Raw genomic sequence first — 17573 nt, forward strand, 5'->3', positions numbered from 1 at the left:
TCCACATGTGAGCTCTGCACATCAGAATATGAGAATGAATTTGCATTAGCATACATTGAAGGTGTCATTTAAAACGCAACGTATAACGAAATGGCTGAAACATTCCCAAGTAACACAATTATAATGAACACATTTGCTGCTAGTGGCTGACTCCTCATGCACACAACACATTCCCTATGTCAAATTATCTATATTTATGGACATGTCCAATAACAGAACATGTCAGGGACACTGTATCTATTACACAATGTGATCAGCTTAGTCAAGGCCATGCAAGGGCATGCATAACAGAGCTTATCAATGGAAATTATGACTTGACCTGAACAGCTGTTTATTGTTCAGCATTAAGCATGGTAACCATATGCAAAGCAAGCACATGTAACATATCCTGGCATTTGAAGTGAAGCATGCCCTGACTCTGCCTCATGTAACATTCACATAACTGTAATTTGATGAAAACAATTAGAAAAATGACAACATAACATTAGTATTGCACTGTTTAATAATGATGTCTGCCTCAGTAAAATGTCCAGCTCTGGCAATATATCACAATTTCCATTATTTTTGCTTTGCATGTGTTCCCTTGAGCAGTTATATCTGTGTGTGAATACCAAATTAATTCCTTTTTTCTGCGCATGTAATGAGTCATATGAGTAGCCACCAATTGTCATTGTTATAATGAAGACAAAGTGAGATGACAATACCATGGAAAATAAAAAGTCAAATGACAAAAAGCTGAGCCAGGCAGCATGATCACTGGCTAATCCCACATCAATTTAAGGAATACAGCACTAGCAAAAAATAATAATGTTCAATAATAAACTCAGTGACAGCCTGTGATGCCTGAAAATCTACGGTTTACTATCATAATGTGGAAAATGGGTCGATCGAATGATTGTAATGTCAATGTAAAATCTTGAATTCTGGAATATCTAAAAGACAGAATATCAAAAACCACATAAACAATATCCATAATTTGATCAGTTAGACATCTTCTTCCTGATGTACTTCCACCATTCATGAACAGTTAATATACAGGTCTTCCTAGCATCCGGGATCTCATCATGTGATACATTACATACTGAATACCATAAGATAGTGCATATCAAATATGGTTGTCAGCTTTTATGCATATTTGCTATGAATGCCACCAGTGAGAAATTTTCCTTTTAAAGATACCACCATAGAGTACTTATTTATTTTGTTATATGTGCAACTCCTGTTATACATACATACATGCATACAAATATTTCAAGCACTGGCATTAATGCCCTTCGAGCTTGTCAATATGCCAGAACTTTTGTTCTCATAATAAGTATCCAGGCTATTTTTAAAAATATCTAAACTAGTACTTGCTTTAATATACGTTGGTAGTCTGTTCCACTCATCATCTACTCTATCAGAGAACCAATTAGTACTCTTCTCATTCCTATATAATCTTCTACGTAGGTTGTCTGCTGATTCTCTAGTACTTTTTGATAACCCCGGGCAATCACAGAGGTAGTTGTCTCTAAATGCCCTATATACCTGAATAAGATCTCTTCTTAGATATCTGCAAGAGACACTGTACAAGTTCAGATATTTTAGTCTTTTATAATAACTTAAATTTTCACATCCATTAATGCCCTTGGTATATTTACGCTGTACTCTTTCCAGTTTATTCATGCTTGTTTTCTTATAGGGTTTCCATACTGTTATTCCATACTCATGATTGGGTCTAATGTAACTAGCAAACAACTTCATTATTTTTGATTTCCTGGACATTATAAATATTTTTATACAGCCTATAGTTCTATAACTATCATTAACCAGTTGGTTGACATGATTAGAAAAACTTGTAGCTGAATCAACCCATATACCCAGGTCCTTAAATGAGTCCACAGTTTCAATCGCTGTGTGCTTTATTAAATATTTGCCTTTCAATTTAGGCCTGCCAAATCTCATGTGCTTAGTTTTTGATGTATTTATCAGCATATTATTCTCCTGCGCCCAAATGGTCAATTTAGTCAAGTTATTTTGCAGACATTCCTTATCAGTAACACATGTAATCAGTTTACCCAATTACTGGTCATCTGCATATAGACTGTATAACACCTCAGATTAAAAAGTAAGGTCTGAAAGGCAGAATCTAAACAAGTAAGAACCGAGGACAGAGCCCTGTGGGACACCCCGACTGTAACCAAGGATTTCACCTGTCCAGTTGCTGCATGATACTTGCCATGTCCTATATGTAATCCCTGCAGCTATCCATCTAATCAAGAGTACATCAAAACCTAGTTGTACTAATTTATTGATCAGTGTTTTGTGTATGACACTGTCAAATGCTGAAGTTAAACCTATATAAATTACATCACAGCACAATTGTTCATTCATAGCTGTTATTATATTGTTATAGAACATCATGTTACAGGTGGTAATAGATCTGTTTTCAACATATGCATGCTGATATATGGTTTCAAGTTCCAGGTTATCCATTTCTGACATTAACCTATCCAATACTACCTTCTCCATTATTTTCCCACAACATGAAAGTAGACTTAAGGGTCTATATGATTCTGGGTTTGTCCTACTCCCCTTTCCCTTAAAGACAGGTTTAATAAGTGCATGTCTCCAATCCTAAGGAATCTCCCCATATTTATATGACCTAGTGAATAACAAACATAGTGGTAGTGTAAGTTCTTGCTGAAGTGTTCTCAGGTCATTGTTACTAATTCCGTCTCCTCCCTGTGCTTAGTTTGGATCCAGTTTGCAAAGTTCTTTTTCAGTATAATCTAATTTGATTCTAGTATCTGGAGTTACCTGGATGTCACTCAGACAACGTATCATCCCTTTTGTGGAGCCAAACTGTTTTGCATAAGGTTTTTGTAAATATATCTGTAATCTGTTGTGTCTGAGAATACATTTTAGAATTTGCACACAGTTTATCAATCTGTGTGTCTTTACTCCTTCCACATCTTATGTATCTATAAAAAGGTTCCCTATTATGCTCAATATCTTTATATACATTTTCTTCAAATTTTTCTTAATCTTGTTTCACACTATGCTAAATCTGTTTGTCCAGCTTGTTTATTTCAATTTTCAAAGTTGTATTTTGACCTCTCTTCCATTTCTTATATTTTTTGTCTCTTGCCTTAATCAGATATATTGTTCTTATGGAAATGCATCCCCCCTGATGTTGTATGCCTAGATCCTGATGTTAAACATTTTTTTTTTTGATTTTTTGCACTCAAACAATTTCTCTTTCTAAAGTTTCCACATTCCATCTGCAGTTTTTCCACTGAACACCTCACTCCAGTTAGTTTTATATAGTGACTGTTTTACTTCCATATAATCTGTAATTAACCTTCTGTGCATTGGTTTAGATTTCAGTTTCGCAGAATTATCTAGCAACAAATTAAGCTTTATAACCCCATGATCATTGCACATCAATGGTGGTAAAAACCTGACTTGAAGTTACAGTAATTTCTTTGGGAACACAAACAATGTCTAGAATGGTTGGTCCCCTTGTAGGCTTTTTAACAATCTGAAGCAATTGCTGTTCCTGAATATACTCTGTGATTAATTTCCTTAGTAACATTGTTGAATCAATATTATTCCTGTCTATTTCTGGTAAATTTAATTCCCCAGCTAATATTATTCTTCTCTCCTGTGTTTCATGCAAGAAATGTATGAATTCCTCTAGGTCATCTGTACTTGACTTTGGCAGTCTATACACTCCAACAATTGTTATATGTTTCGGGGTTGTCTTTATTGTCACAGTTACAGTATTATCACTGAACATGTAATAATCACAGGTCTCATAGCTATCTTTAATCCCTCTCATAACACCTCCACCTGATTTTTTGTTAGAATGTCTGTTAAAGTAAAAACATTTATACCCCGACAGAAATGGTTTCTAGTCATTGTTCTTTAACCATGTTTCACAAACAATAACATCACTCTTGTGGAAACCTAGCAAATTTTCCAATAAAAAAATTATTATTAATACTCCTAGCATTAGCAACCATCTGAGATGTATCACATGTTGCTATCTGTGAAATGTACAAACTACAGATACTATTTACTGTGATATCTGTCACCAACCCATATAATAATTTATTCTGAATGAAACCTCTAGTGCAGAAAACCAAAAACACATCACATGTAATTGTCAAATAGCAATATTCACTGTACTTGGCGATGGTGTGTACAGGATAAGCTAAACATGTTGCAAACAGCATTATCTAAAAGGAGCAGTATTGCACTACCAGTTCAAGGAAACCTTGAAAGTAAACTGTCCTCTCTGGAACAATAGTTTGTAAAACATTGCTTCCTTATCAACCAATCGCCGTCTCTAAGGAGGCAAGGTTAGACATGCCAGAACTCTGTTTTTTAAATCTTCCACTCTATTTTGTTCCAATTGAATAGCATGGAGAACGTCTAACATATATATTCTCTGTTTACCTAAAAGTCTTAGGAGATGCCTATGCCACCCCTTTCCTAGTTCTGGCTCCTCGGATACCCTAAACTATAGGTTTCCGATTGGTTCCAAAATGAAATGCCAAACAGAGCAGGTAATGTCTTGGCAGTAGATCCTTTCATACCATATCTCCTAGGTTTACCTAGTACATAATTTTCTCTGAAAAATGTGCATAACTGTTTGCCATCTTCAGGCATGTCTGCTTCAATGTTGTTTAGAGTATCAGCAACACATTCTGGAGACACAAAAGCCAATGCTGGAATTTGTTTACAAACCAAGGATACAGACATGTTGCTACCAAACTGCGATGATAGATGTAGCTTTTAAATTTGCCACCATATGATCTGGCAGAGGTGAAAACAACACCCATTTGCAGCACTGCCAGTTAGATGTTGTAGGATAGCATTTACCGCTCTCTTTTCAAAATCACTGAGCACCATATGGAGACATAATGTTAGATCAAAGCAGACACGTAGAGATAATATGCACATCCAAAATTTACTGTAGCACTGTCTTTGCAGGTAAAATACCATGCACTACAAGAATAATTTTAACTACACTTGGCCCTTCCAGTCTACAGTGTATAGTGTAAACCTGTTTGCATTCAGTGGTACTAATAGGAAAGATGCCATCCTCTAGAATGTATTCCGTGGCACATAGGACTCTTAAATTACTCTCAGTTGTAATAATGACACAATTACCCAGTGCAGATGACTTGCCACTGTGTTCCACAATAAATTTACTATTTGTTATGGCCAAATGCTCTAGTGTCAAGTCAGACAACGTATGCATATCTGAATATATTGCCTTCCTTTTTCGTTACCTCACTCTGTTAACAGTTTGTTTTAATGCAAAAGTGTTAGCTAAAGAATTCACACCTGTGCTAGGTATCTCATCCAGTATCTCAGACACAAGTTTACATGGATCCTCCATGGACTGCTCAGCCCTTCGATTAATACCCACCCTGACTTTATATACCCTTCACTTTTAATGGCATCAGGGGCATGGAAATACAATGTATTTTTTCCAACCTGCATGCATCACTTACCAGTTGTATAACACATCTACCCCTGCACTTATCTTTAGGTTTCCTGGTACAACACCAATATGTTCTACTACATAAAAAAGTCACAACGTACAAACTGAAGCAGATAAACACAAAAGCCAGAAGAAGTAGCTGGAATGAACCCACTCAAAGTAATGCAGGCTGCAAATCACCACACAGTTGTAGAATGCCGAATCAACTTTATTAACTTCAGAATATAAAAATCCAAGAATGAGCGCTTTCATCCAGAAAGATCTATTTCATGAGACGATTTACCCCACATATTTACTTCCTTTTTATACAGTTCAAACAGGAAGTTCCACCCAGTTATGAACTAATCAATTATGTCATTAAAAGCACAATATTTACAGTCACCGAATTTAAAAAGCAGACAAAATATACAAACTGAAAAAGTTCATGGAACACACCACCTTAAAAAAACGCTATATATATGCACTGCTTCATAAAATGACAATGTACAATAAATATTTAAATATGTTGAATATGTTAAAACAATAAATATGTGTAATTAAATACTAAAAACTAGATATAGTAGGAAATGTTAAGAGAAATAAATACACATTAACATAATAAATACTGACCATGTGAATTATTTAAAATGTTAAAATACATAATGAAGAAATATATTTTTTTTATCTTTCCAATGCCTTCAGTTTTAAAATTGGGCTAAAGGAAATATGTTCATTCGGCCCTGGCCAGTTCCCAGCATTCAAACATAATTGCCAGTATAATTCTCTTTTCTCAAGTAATAGTGACCATGCACCACCCCTCATATTGGTACTGATATTATCTATAATAAAAAATTGGAACTTATGGTCATTGTACTCCAAAACATGTTTGCCAAGAGAATTAGTTGCTTTTTTATCCCTTATGTCATATAGGTGTTTGTATATGCGATTTTTTAACTTTCTATCAGTCTTGCCTATATAAAAGCAAGAACGGATGGTACACATGGCACAGTAAATCACTTTCTCTGAGTTACAAATATATTTCTGATTGATTCTGATTTCTATATTATTGATGTCAAAAATACTGCCTTCTTTTATGTAATTGCAATAATTACATCTGCCACATTTGTTCATAGAATCTGACCTGTGGTTTGAGTAGGAGTTACTGCTCTCAAATATATTTTTCATATTCTTGCCTTTCCTATACAGGTTGCAGTCCTATTAGTGGTCTGATGTTCTTGTCATGTCTCAAAATAGACCAGTTTTTTATTAAGACGTTTCTTAGTATGTAACTATCTTGAGTGAATACAGTGATGAAAGAAGTCTTTTAATCTTTCTTACTTGCAACAATGTTAGTTTCTTGATTACTGGTGTAAGGACCACTGTCAATCATATTGCAAGAAAGTAAAGGTACATAAAACCTACACTCTCTCTTGTTAACCACCTCAATCATTATATCACTAACAAACTTACAAGGATAGCCTCTTTTTGAAACATATTTTTCAAGTTGTCACATTCATCTAAAAATAGTTCTACTACATATTGTTTTCTCATGGGTACACTGGGTTCAACCTCAAAACACTGAAAACTCATAACATCTCATTTCAAAACAGCAAGACCATAACATCAAAAATTCAAAACATCTAAAACTTATAACATCAAATTTCACAACATCGAAAACTACAAAGCAAATATAAATAACATTCCCTCCACCTAAAATAACACCAAATGAACAAACACACTTTTTACTACATTTCTGCAGGGGGAACAAGCCCCCTGCACCCCCTATGTACCCCCCCATAAATTAAATATACCAACTCCGCACTATAGTGGGAAAAAGTTAATTTCCTAACCCCACTGTATTGCAATCACCATAAAGAACTTACACATAATGTCTAAATCACTTACCTGTATGGCCTAAAAACACATACAAAGTGGCATAATAAACACTATATAAAGACTAACAGAATAAACTATAACACTTATATGTCTGATGATATACTACTCAATTTTATATATTTTAAATGTTGGGAAATTCGATGTTATGATTTTTAGATGTCTTGAATTTTCAATGTTATGGTCTCGCTTTTTTGAAATTACATGTTATGAATTTTCAACGTTTTGAAGTACAACCGTAAACTGATACCCATCAATGCATAACATCTTCCTTCCTTTTTGACTTAAAATTGGGGTATACATATTTCCAATTACACCAGGAACACATACGCCTTCAGCATCCACCATCATATCCCTAGTGGAAGAAAGGCAATAATCCTGTGTTACAACTGGGAAACCTACACACTGCATGTCTTAAGACAGTATGCTTAACTCAATTTACCTAGGTATATGGGAATCCACACTCAGTTGTAATATCCCTCCATTGATGTACCTAAAATACATCTTTGAGGTATTTACATTTTTGAAACTGCATACATCAAAATGATGTTTAGCTTAGACACGTATGTCTGAACGTCAGATCACTAAAGGTTAGTTCCGGTGCAATAAAGGCTGTCTTCCAACTTTAAAAAACTTTCGTTTCACCAATATACAAGTCCGATAAAAAAATTCACTTGTAAATATTGAAGTTTTATTGAAACAATAAAAATAAATAAATAAAACACAGATTGAATGTTTTCATCTCCCTCCGGAGACTTCTTCAGAATCACAAGTAAACCATTTCTCATTCCTTTTATATCATCCCTTGTTATATATCATTGGCTGGCCATTGAAGCTTCAATTAATCAATTAACCTTTTTGAAAATCTTTTTCTTATTCACACTATTGTGTGTATATATATATATATATATATATATATATATATATATATATATATATAAATAAATAGATAGAAAAAGCATTACATATATTTTTCTCTGTCATTCACTAATACATAAATGAATATAAACATAAAACAAATATGTTAAATTAAATATAAATGCATATATATTGTAAATGCATATATATATTTTTTGTAAATGCATATATATATTTAGATATATATATATATATATATATATATATATATATATATATATATATATATTTTATTTTATGTGCATCACACTACCATCCCTGTCAAATGTTGCAATACATACATTTGTTCGGACAAAGTCTTCCTTATTGAAGTAGTTAATCATGTATTATATATAAAAAACTCCATATATAAATATATGTGTATATGCATGTGGTGTATATAATGAACCATCATATAAAACACCACACGGTATATATAAAACTTGTTTCAAAACAATAAATAATAAATATATATATATATATATATATATATATATATATATATATATATATATATATATATATATATATATGTATATATATATAAATGTTGACAATAAATATGTACATACTCCCTTACTAAAAATATCCTTCAAAGATATGTATAAAAAAGTATATATAGAAAAATGTATAATATTGTATTACCAATATTGTATATGTGTATGTCTAAGTGCCCAATACCACTTTGGGGTATACATATTTCCAATTACACCAGGAACAAATCCACCATCATATCCCTAGTGGAAGAAAGGCAATAATCCTGTGTTACAACTGGGAAACCTACACACTGCATGTCTTAAGACAGTATGCTTAACTCAACTTACCTAGGTATATGGGAATCCACACTCAGTTGTAATATCCCTCCGTTGATGTACCTAAAATACCTCTTTGAGGTATTTACATTTTTGAAACTGCATACATCAAAATGATGTTTAGCTTAGACACGTATGTCTGAATGTCAGATCACTAAAGGTTGACTATAACATGCCACTCAATTATTTGGAGTTGATCATTTTTGGTTTGTTTTTTTGTACATTTGAAAACTGCAATTCAAACATGCGCATCTTGATACCCTGCACTTTGGGTAAGTGATAGTAAACCAAATTTACTATAGGTTGTACAACTGTTGAATGTCTACAACTGAATTCATGACCTGCCGACACTTATTTGCAGTCACTACACTGCAACATGCAAACACCCTGATGTTGCATGCTGGTCACAAAATGGGGCAAAGAAAGGTGGGTCTATATTAAAATCGTGAAGAGGCATTACATTGAATGCCTCTTCAGTGACACATTAAGATCGAAGTTTGAAAATAGCGAAGGATCAGGCCAGAGATTTTTTTCCCAGGGGAAAACAAATCTCTTGGCCTGAGCCATAGCATTGCCTTTTACCCCACTGTAGTGCGATCTTGAAGTTGGCATATTTAGTTAGAGGGGGTGTGGGGGGCACATCCCCCCCACTTAGTTATGTTTTAAATAGTGTGTGTGTGTGTGTGTGTGTGTGTGTGTGTGTGTGTGTGTGTGTGTGTGTGTGTGTGCATGTGTGTGTGTTTGGGACAAGCAATTTCTTTCCCAGGGAAATAAATCGATGTTTTGACCGTTCGCGGTTTAGTGCATTCTGTCTTTTTGTGTCGCTGAAGAGGCATTCGATGTAATGCCTCTTTGCAAATTTAATATAGACTCAAGAAAGGCATGCGGGCACTTGTATACCCAAACACGGGATGCAAATATGTTTTAAAAAAACATTAAATGTGTAGGCAGCTGCAATACCCATGTTTATCTGAAGAGCATGCCATACAGTCTGCCAACGACAGTGCGAACTCTGAAATAGCAGACATCTATTCAGTATATGAATAGATAGGCTATACATAACATATCAGTCGCTGACAACCATATCCACACATATAAGTATTCAAACACATATATTATAAACAGCCAAAAAAGCACTATAAACTTGCATGTGAAGTATCCACCTCAAAAAGTGTGTGACAGTTACACATAACTGACTGTCATTTAGGTTGTCACCTACATTTCAGAAACTATCCTTAGAAAATATGGATTGCTGATAAATGATATTGAAATATATTTATATTTCAATCAAACTTGATAGCACAGGTATAGTGTGAATATTGCACTTAACTAACTGATGGATGATGGATATTTTTGCATTATAAACAATATAGGTGGTATTGTCAAAAATACAGGCCTGTAACAAGGATCAGATACATTTTATTTAACAAAACAGACAAAGTAAGCAACATACCTCTCTCCCTCTGCTGCTCCTCCTACCTGTGCATCTGCTTGATGCACAGGACATGCTTACAGGTCCTGTCTTCATCATCGGTGAAAAGAAAAGAGCAACCATGAATTATGTAGCCCTCAACTAGCAATGGCATACATTGCTGAGATCAGGTTATCAAAATGTTTCTGTTGAAGACAATCACAGAATCACCATACACGTTTTGTAATATTACACACACACACACACACACACACACACACACACACACACACACACACACACACACACACACACACACACACACACACACACACACAGTACTTTACATCTTTGAATAGAAGTGAACACAGAGTAGGCAACCTGAGATTTAAACCTGCAACTCTAAGCTACGTTCACACTATAACACAGACACCTATCTGTCTAGCTAATCCATCTTGCCCAAGAGTGCATTGTGTGAATACAGTGAAAAGACATGGAGTTATGAATGTGCAGGAATGGGTTACTAATATAGATCATAGCTTAGAATTTGCAAAAATGACAACTTGCTGGGCATTTAGGAAAATAAGTTGCAAGAATGAATGTATGTCAGCACAGTGGTTACAACTAATAACAGCAAATGAAAACCTCATCCCTCTGAGACTGAAACACTTACATGTATTACATAGCTGCTGTTAATAGACAACAGGGACACTGTAATTTATTTGGGAGGACTACATGAAAAGGTATTCATTAGCAAAGTACACATTACAAATAAAATGTATATATCAGCATGTCCATGTTGTGCATTCCTTCTGTATGTCTGACCATCTGACTCCCTAAATATAAAGATGAGAAGCCTGTTGAAGTGAATTAAATAATGAATGAAACAATTACATACGAATGTAATTTTGTAAATGTTAACATTTTCCACAAAAAGTTTTGTCAGAATTATAGCAGTCTGTTCCAAGCTCTACACATAACACTGTATTTAAAGAGGCCTGCTGAAAAAAATAATATGGATTATGGAGATATTCATAGAAATCTGACAAAGAATCAAGTTATTTGTAAGCATGCACAAAATAAACATTAATATCGATAAGCAGGTATGTAGAGCAGCATTTTTGACTATGTGTGAAAGACACAACAATAATAATACAATCTTATGTTCTCTGTATGTGGAGTTAAACCCACAGCACTCCAACATATATGCATGCTAGTCTGTTTCTTCACAGGCCAAGCTAACAGCCAACACATGTTTCTTCTGAACAAACAATTACTGGGTATTTGTATCCATATTCCTGCAGATAACAGATTAATATGGCAATATCAGACACATAACCACTATAGGCCATCATAATCTATACAACTAACAGCTATTAACACATTTTACAAATGAAAAGATATCTGTAGCCAGTCAGAAAGGCATTCCTTTTGGATTAAACAAATGGAACTGTAATAATAATTTTCACTTTGTTAAGAGGGATGGAGAAAAGAAATCATTTATGGCTTATTATCAACACAAACACTGGTAGATTAGGTGCTACTGTTAAACTATTATGGATAATCATGAAATGTGCAGTTATCAGTGGCTTAGGTGCTGTAGGTGTCAGTGATATATGATTATAGTGGATGTATGAAATGATGTCAGTATATGTTGGAAAACAGTTGTACATCTGTAATATGCAATATGTACATTATAAACATTACTGAATAAATAATCCCCATACTTATAAGGAGAACAGCCATCTTGTCTTCTTAATTATCTTGATCAGCTAATTGTCAGAACAGGTACTTAATGGTTCTAAAAGGCATGTGTCTAATATATTTGGGAGACAGCTATATCTTTAAATTGCATAGGAATGTTCAGGCATATGTAAGATTGTGACATTTACTGTAGGCATCCACCAGCTGTCGACAAACCTCGGTGACCCTCTGATGAAGCTCTTCTGCATCCCACTGATGCAGGTCATCAAAGTGGTGGCAAATCTGCACTCCAGCCCAGTAGATACCATATGTCACAATCTGATTCCAAATGTTGATCATTGCAAAATTATGTTATTTGGCTCTCAAGCGAAGCCCCACTCCATTATAGATGGTCAAAATCTGTGTGGCCTCTGCCTGAGTCACATTAGGCATCAGAACATTTTGAAGCCTCCTGGAAGTAGCCATCTCAATTATGTTGATAATGTCAATAATTCAAAGCAGAAAAACACAGATCTGAAAATTGCTTACTGAGATCCCACTTAGTTTGCAGGTAGCAATGATCTGATCTGCAAAATGTATCAAAATCAATATTTAAAAGTGGCACTTAGACCATGTTATCAGATCATTGGAAGATGTTGGGCCTGTGCTACACATGGTCCATTTAACAATACCTATTGGGTACTTGCACAGAGCACCTTCCCATTATGCTGAGCTATTAATGCACCAGATTTTGAAAACTTAGATGGATGTGCACAAATGGTATTCCAAAACCTTGAATTTTAATGAACCTTATTAATTATGTATAGTGCAAATAGCACTTGAAAGATCTATTCACATAGCTGCTATTACTTTTAGTTATACCAGAGTCATAAGTAGATGCAAAGTTAATTTGGCACCTGCTAGCATTGCTGTTTTGGGGAATAATAGCTCATTATAGACATGTTAGTATTACTCATTATCAGATGTATCTCTTTAGACTGATGCATTTATGGAAATGTGTGCATTATGAAAAATGTTTGTAACTTACTGGAATGGTGCATGATTTATCTGTTTGCATACAGGTGTTGGCATCGGCATCAGAAATATGCAGCAATTTCCTATTTACAGTTGTACACACAAATGTAAATAGCAAAACTGAACAGTACATGAAGACAGCTTTATGGATTTTCCAAATATCTTGCAGATGACCCTATACACTATGGATTCCGATATTATATGTATGTTGCTGTGTAGTATGTATTCATTTTCCTGTTATGGATATATATTCACTGATGATTTTTAAAGCAAGTATTAGAACTACTGGGCCAATACAAAAAGGATCTGTACTATCTGTGGCCTGCTTATGAATCCTGGGTTTTTCTGATGCTTTCTGTAAGTTGTTCAATAGTTAATTTACAGATACTCTCTGCTAATGTGGATGGTATTCACGGCTCTGTAATGATTGTGATGATACAAGTTCATCATGTATAACATGTCATATGACAGATTGTTTTAGACTGGTTGTCTATTTAGACTGCAATTGCAGTACAGCTATAGCCATCACGCATGTCTGTTGCACACATATGACTGCATAGTATGCTAATGTGAAATACATGCAGACATGTGGCTGCTGAGGCATGATGCTATTGTGTTTGGATCTCCACTCCCTGGATATCCACTGTAAGGGGTTCAAATCCACATACAGCCTCTACAGATATCACAAGTTATGTTGCTGTTCCAAGTGCTATGTATGCATGCATTGTTGTCTGGTTTTACATCACATTACTATAAGTCACAGTTGAGTATTTCATAAGATTTTACATTTCACAGGAATGCATAGTGTTTACAGTGGTATAAGCTGTGCACATAATCATCTCCATAAGTGGGCCCCGACATGAATCTGAACATGTGCATATCACAGTCTTTCAGATGGCAAACAGACCTAGGGGCAACAATTTCTCCCCACAGGAGAATGAGATTATAACAGATGCTTTGTGACAACATGGACAGACACTCCTTAGATGGTCTGGAAATACAGTATGGAGGAATGAAGTCTGGGCCTACTCCACCAACATGATTAATGCAGTGGGAGGTCACAGCAGATCTTGTGAGGTTTGTCGTCAAAACTGCTCTGACATGTTCCTCCATGCAACCAAAAGGGTACAAAGGTATGAGTGATTGAGAGATGCCATCAGTGGTGGCTTACCTTTGACACCCCCTGATGAGATCACACAGTTTATTGCATCCCTGCATACAGCAAGTGGGGAGCGCTGCATACCCGGAAGTGGCATAGAAGCAGGTCTTCCAGACCACATGTGTGTTACTTTGCACAACATCGATACTTATAGAGCAAATCATCACATATTGCTGCTGCACGCATACTCATATATTATTTTGGTTTTTCAGCAGCAGAATTGCATCATGGACATGGGTCCACACAGGGTGACAATGATCAATCTAAGTGTAATGACATGCAGCCATGCAACTGCAGTACATACATAACAGTGCAACCAATGCATGTAATGTTGTTTGCATTAGTATTCACAGGTCCATCTACTTCTGCACACCAACAGGAAATGGCAGGTTAGTGTCTCCATACAGTGTTACTGTGACCACTACCTGTTATTGCCTCAGCCTCCTGTCATGCCAATGCTATTTACTGTTATATTGAGATTTCCCTAATGTTGTACACTACAGGTACATCCTCTGGGAGTACAAGCCATGCAAGTGCAGCAACATGCATGTTCATAGGTTCATAGGTTAATAGACGGTTACTAGACTAAGTGTCCAAGAGCCCTTACAAGCTTAGCCATATTTATCCTGAGTTGCCCCAATTGTTGATGGTTAGGTGAGTGAAGTTTGCAGAGGTAAGGGCCTATGGAAGTTAATACCTACTTCCTCTGTACAGGATTGAAATGGGTACCACCCCAGGAGTGAATTTGCAGTTACCCATATATTGATCTAGGCTGCATTTGAAGAGGGTCAGGGAGGGGCTCTGTTTCACTTGAATTGGAAGCTCCTGTTCATGTCAGTGGCTAGGTTAAGATTCCTAGAGTGACTAATCCTCATGCAGTTTGATTTACGAATCTGTACCATTTCCATCAGGGGTGGGTCAGAGACTTCCCTGTAAGCCAGGCCCAAGTCATCCCTTAGCAAACTGCAGGAGACAAAATACAGTGACAGGGCTTTCAGTCTTTCCAAGTAAAACTTGTTTTGTGTATTCTGTAATTTCTTGGTGAGAAACCTCTCTGGCATCTCCAGTTGTTGCAGATGTCTGGTGATGTACGTGCGAAAGAGAGCATTATTCTCAATTATTGGTCTGATGAGGGCCGAGTATGATGGAATTATAACATCCATACATCTAGATGTGATACTTTTACTTATAATATGTGCCGCATAGAATAATTTCCTTACTTCTGTGGATACTTGATAGTCATAGGTCAGATTGTATCATCCTGAGTACCCAGATCATGTACCACTGGATCTATACCTAGGGGAGTGCTGTCTATAATGTAATTAGCAGGGATGTCAGCTTTCCCAAAGAGAATAATAATGCTTTTTTTTTTGCATTTAGCTTTAATCTGTAGCTTTGGCACCAAACATTTGCCTGCAGTATATTAACATCACTGGGGACTCAGTGATTGCTCATACTTTGCAATCATCAAAAAACTTGGACAGCCGCAGACTGTCCAATTTTGCTGGACTTCTGAAAAATAAATTCCAACCTCAATCTATCTCTCTCTCCACCCTAGCCTTCTTCTCTAGTTATCTGCTCATAGACAGCAATCTGCTTGTTGGCTCTTCTCCTGCTCACCCTACCTCCCAGTGACAACTGGGATGCCTCAAGGCTCCATCTGGGACTCCTCCTGTTCAATATCTTTACAAATGAGCTTCATACCTCCTGCAAATAATATGCTGTATTCCAATACTCTGATGATTCAGCTCTCATCTGCACATCCAGCAATCTCTCTGACCTTCACACTCTCACCCAGGACACCTTTCTATCTTTTGAAAAATGGCTAGCTGATAATCTGCTCATCCTAAACCCTAAAAAAACAAACTTCTGTTATTCCTCCCACAGACTATCTCTCACCTAAATCAACGTTTCTCATCTCATCCTCCAATAACACCACCATACAACATGACTCCCACACAAAACGTCTAGTTGCCATCATTGATGACAAACTTAAATTTAACCTACACATCCTTCAAAGTATAAAGAAAACTCACCAAAATCTGGATATGCTCTACCATAACCATAGATCCCTGACCTATGATGCTAGACTGTGCCTGGCTCAGGCTCTTCTTCTCCCCTCCCTTCTCTATGCCACCCCAATGCTAACTAATATTCAAACCACTACCCTGGCCAAACTCCAACAAACCTACCACAAAATAGCAAGATTCATTACAAACACCCCATATAACTCACACCACTGCTTCACACTCAACTCAGTACAATGGCCAGAACACCCTCAGCAACTCCTTCTATCTCAGTTACAAATTATTCACTCTATACTTTAAAAAACATCCTCCTGCCCTGTCCTTTCCTCCTTGGTATCCATCTACACACCACTTCTAACCAATAACTCCTTGACATCTACCAACCCAAAAAAACTATCAGTAGACTACTATATAAATCCACCCTATCCCAGGCATGGAATAACCTCCCATCCCAATTATGCTCCATTACACACCGTATACAATTTAAGAAAGAACTCAGACTACACTTTATTAGAACCAAAAATTGTACTTGTCATGACCCTACCTAACTCCAATACTATTCTGTATTACACATTTCCATACAACTTCTCAGCATACTTTTTTACCACTCCAATACTATTACTTTCTACCACAATCTTATACAATCCTCTCAGCATATTATCTCCCACATACTTTTCTCTAACATCACATTACACCTCTAGATATCATTTCCACCCCATTCCTGAACTTGCTATACACCTTACCACATCAGGTATACCTCAGCTACAGGAAAAAATATATTTTGAAGTACAGTACTTATTTGTACTTTTAGTGTTACTGATCCTATCCCTGCTATGCCTCTTAACTTATCACTGTGAATTGCTTGACATTTTACTGCTAATAATAATAATTGTTTTTAATTGTAAACTAAACTGTTATGTATACTTAAACTGTCTGTAACTGGAGCTTTTCTCCTCGGGTCTCCACTGAAAAAGGGTTCCTGGCCCAGCTGGACTAATCCTGTTAACAAATGTCAATAAATAAATAAATAAATAAATAATAAATAAAGGGCCCAACACAGAACCAAGTGGTATGCCACTGGTGACTGGTCTTTTCCTAGAGGTGAAGTCACCCACTTTGACAGTATGTTGTCTACCCATCTGGTAATATAAGGGTTACAAAGACATGCATCTGGAGCCTT

The sequence above is a fragment of the Protopterus annectens genome, chromosome 3.part1 (genome assembly GCF_019279795.1).
Source record: "Protopterus annectens isolate FY-2018-M chromosome 3.part1, PAN1.0, whole genome shotgun sequence".
In the NCBI taxonomy this organism is placed as follows: Eukaryota; Metazoa; Chordata; order Ceratodontiformes; family Protopteridae; genus Protopterus; species Protopterus annectens.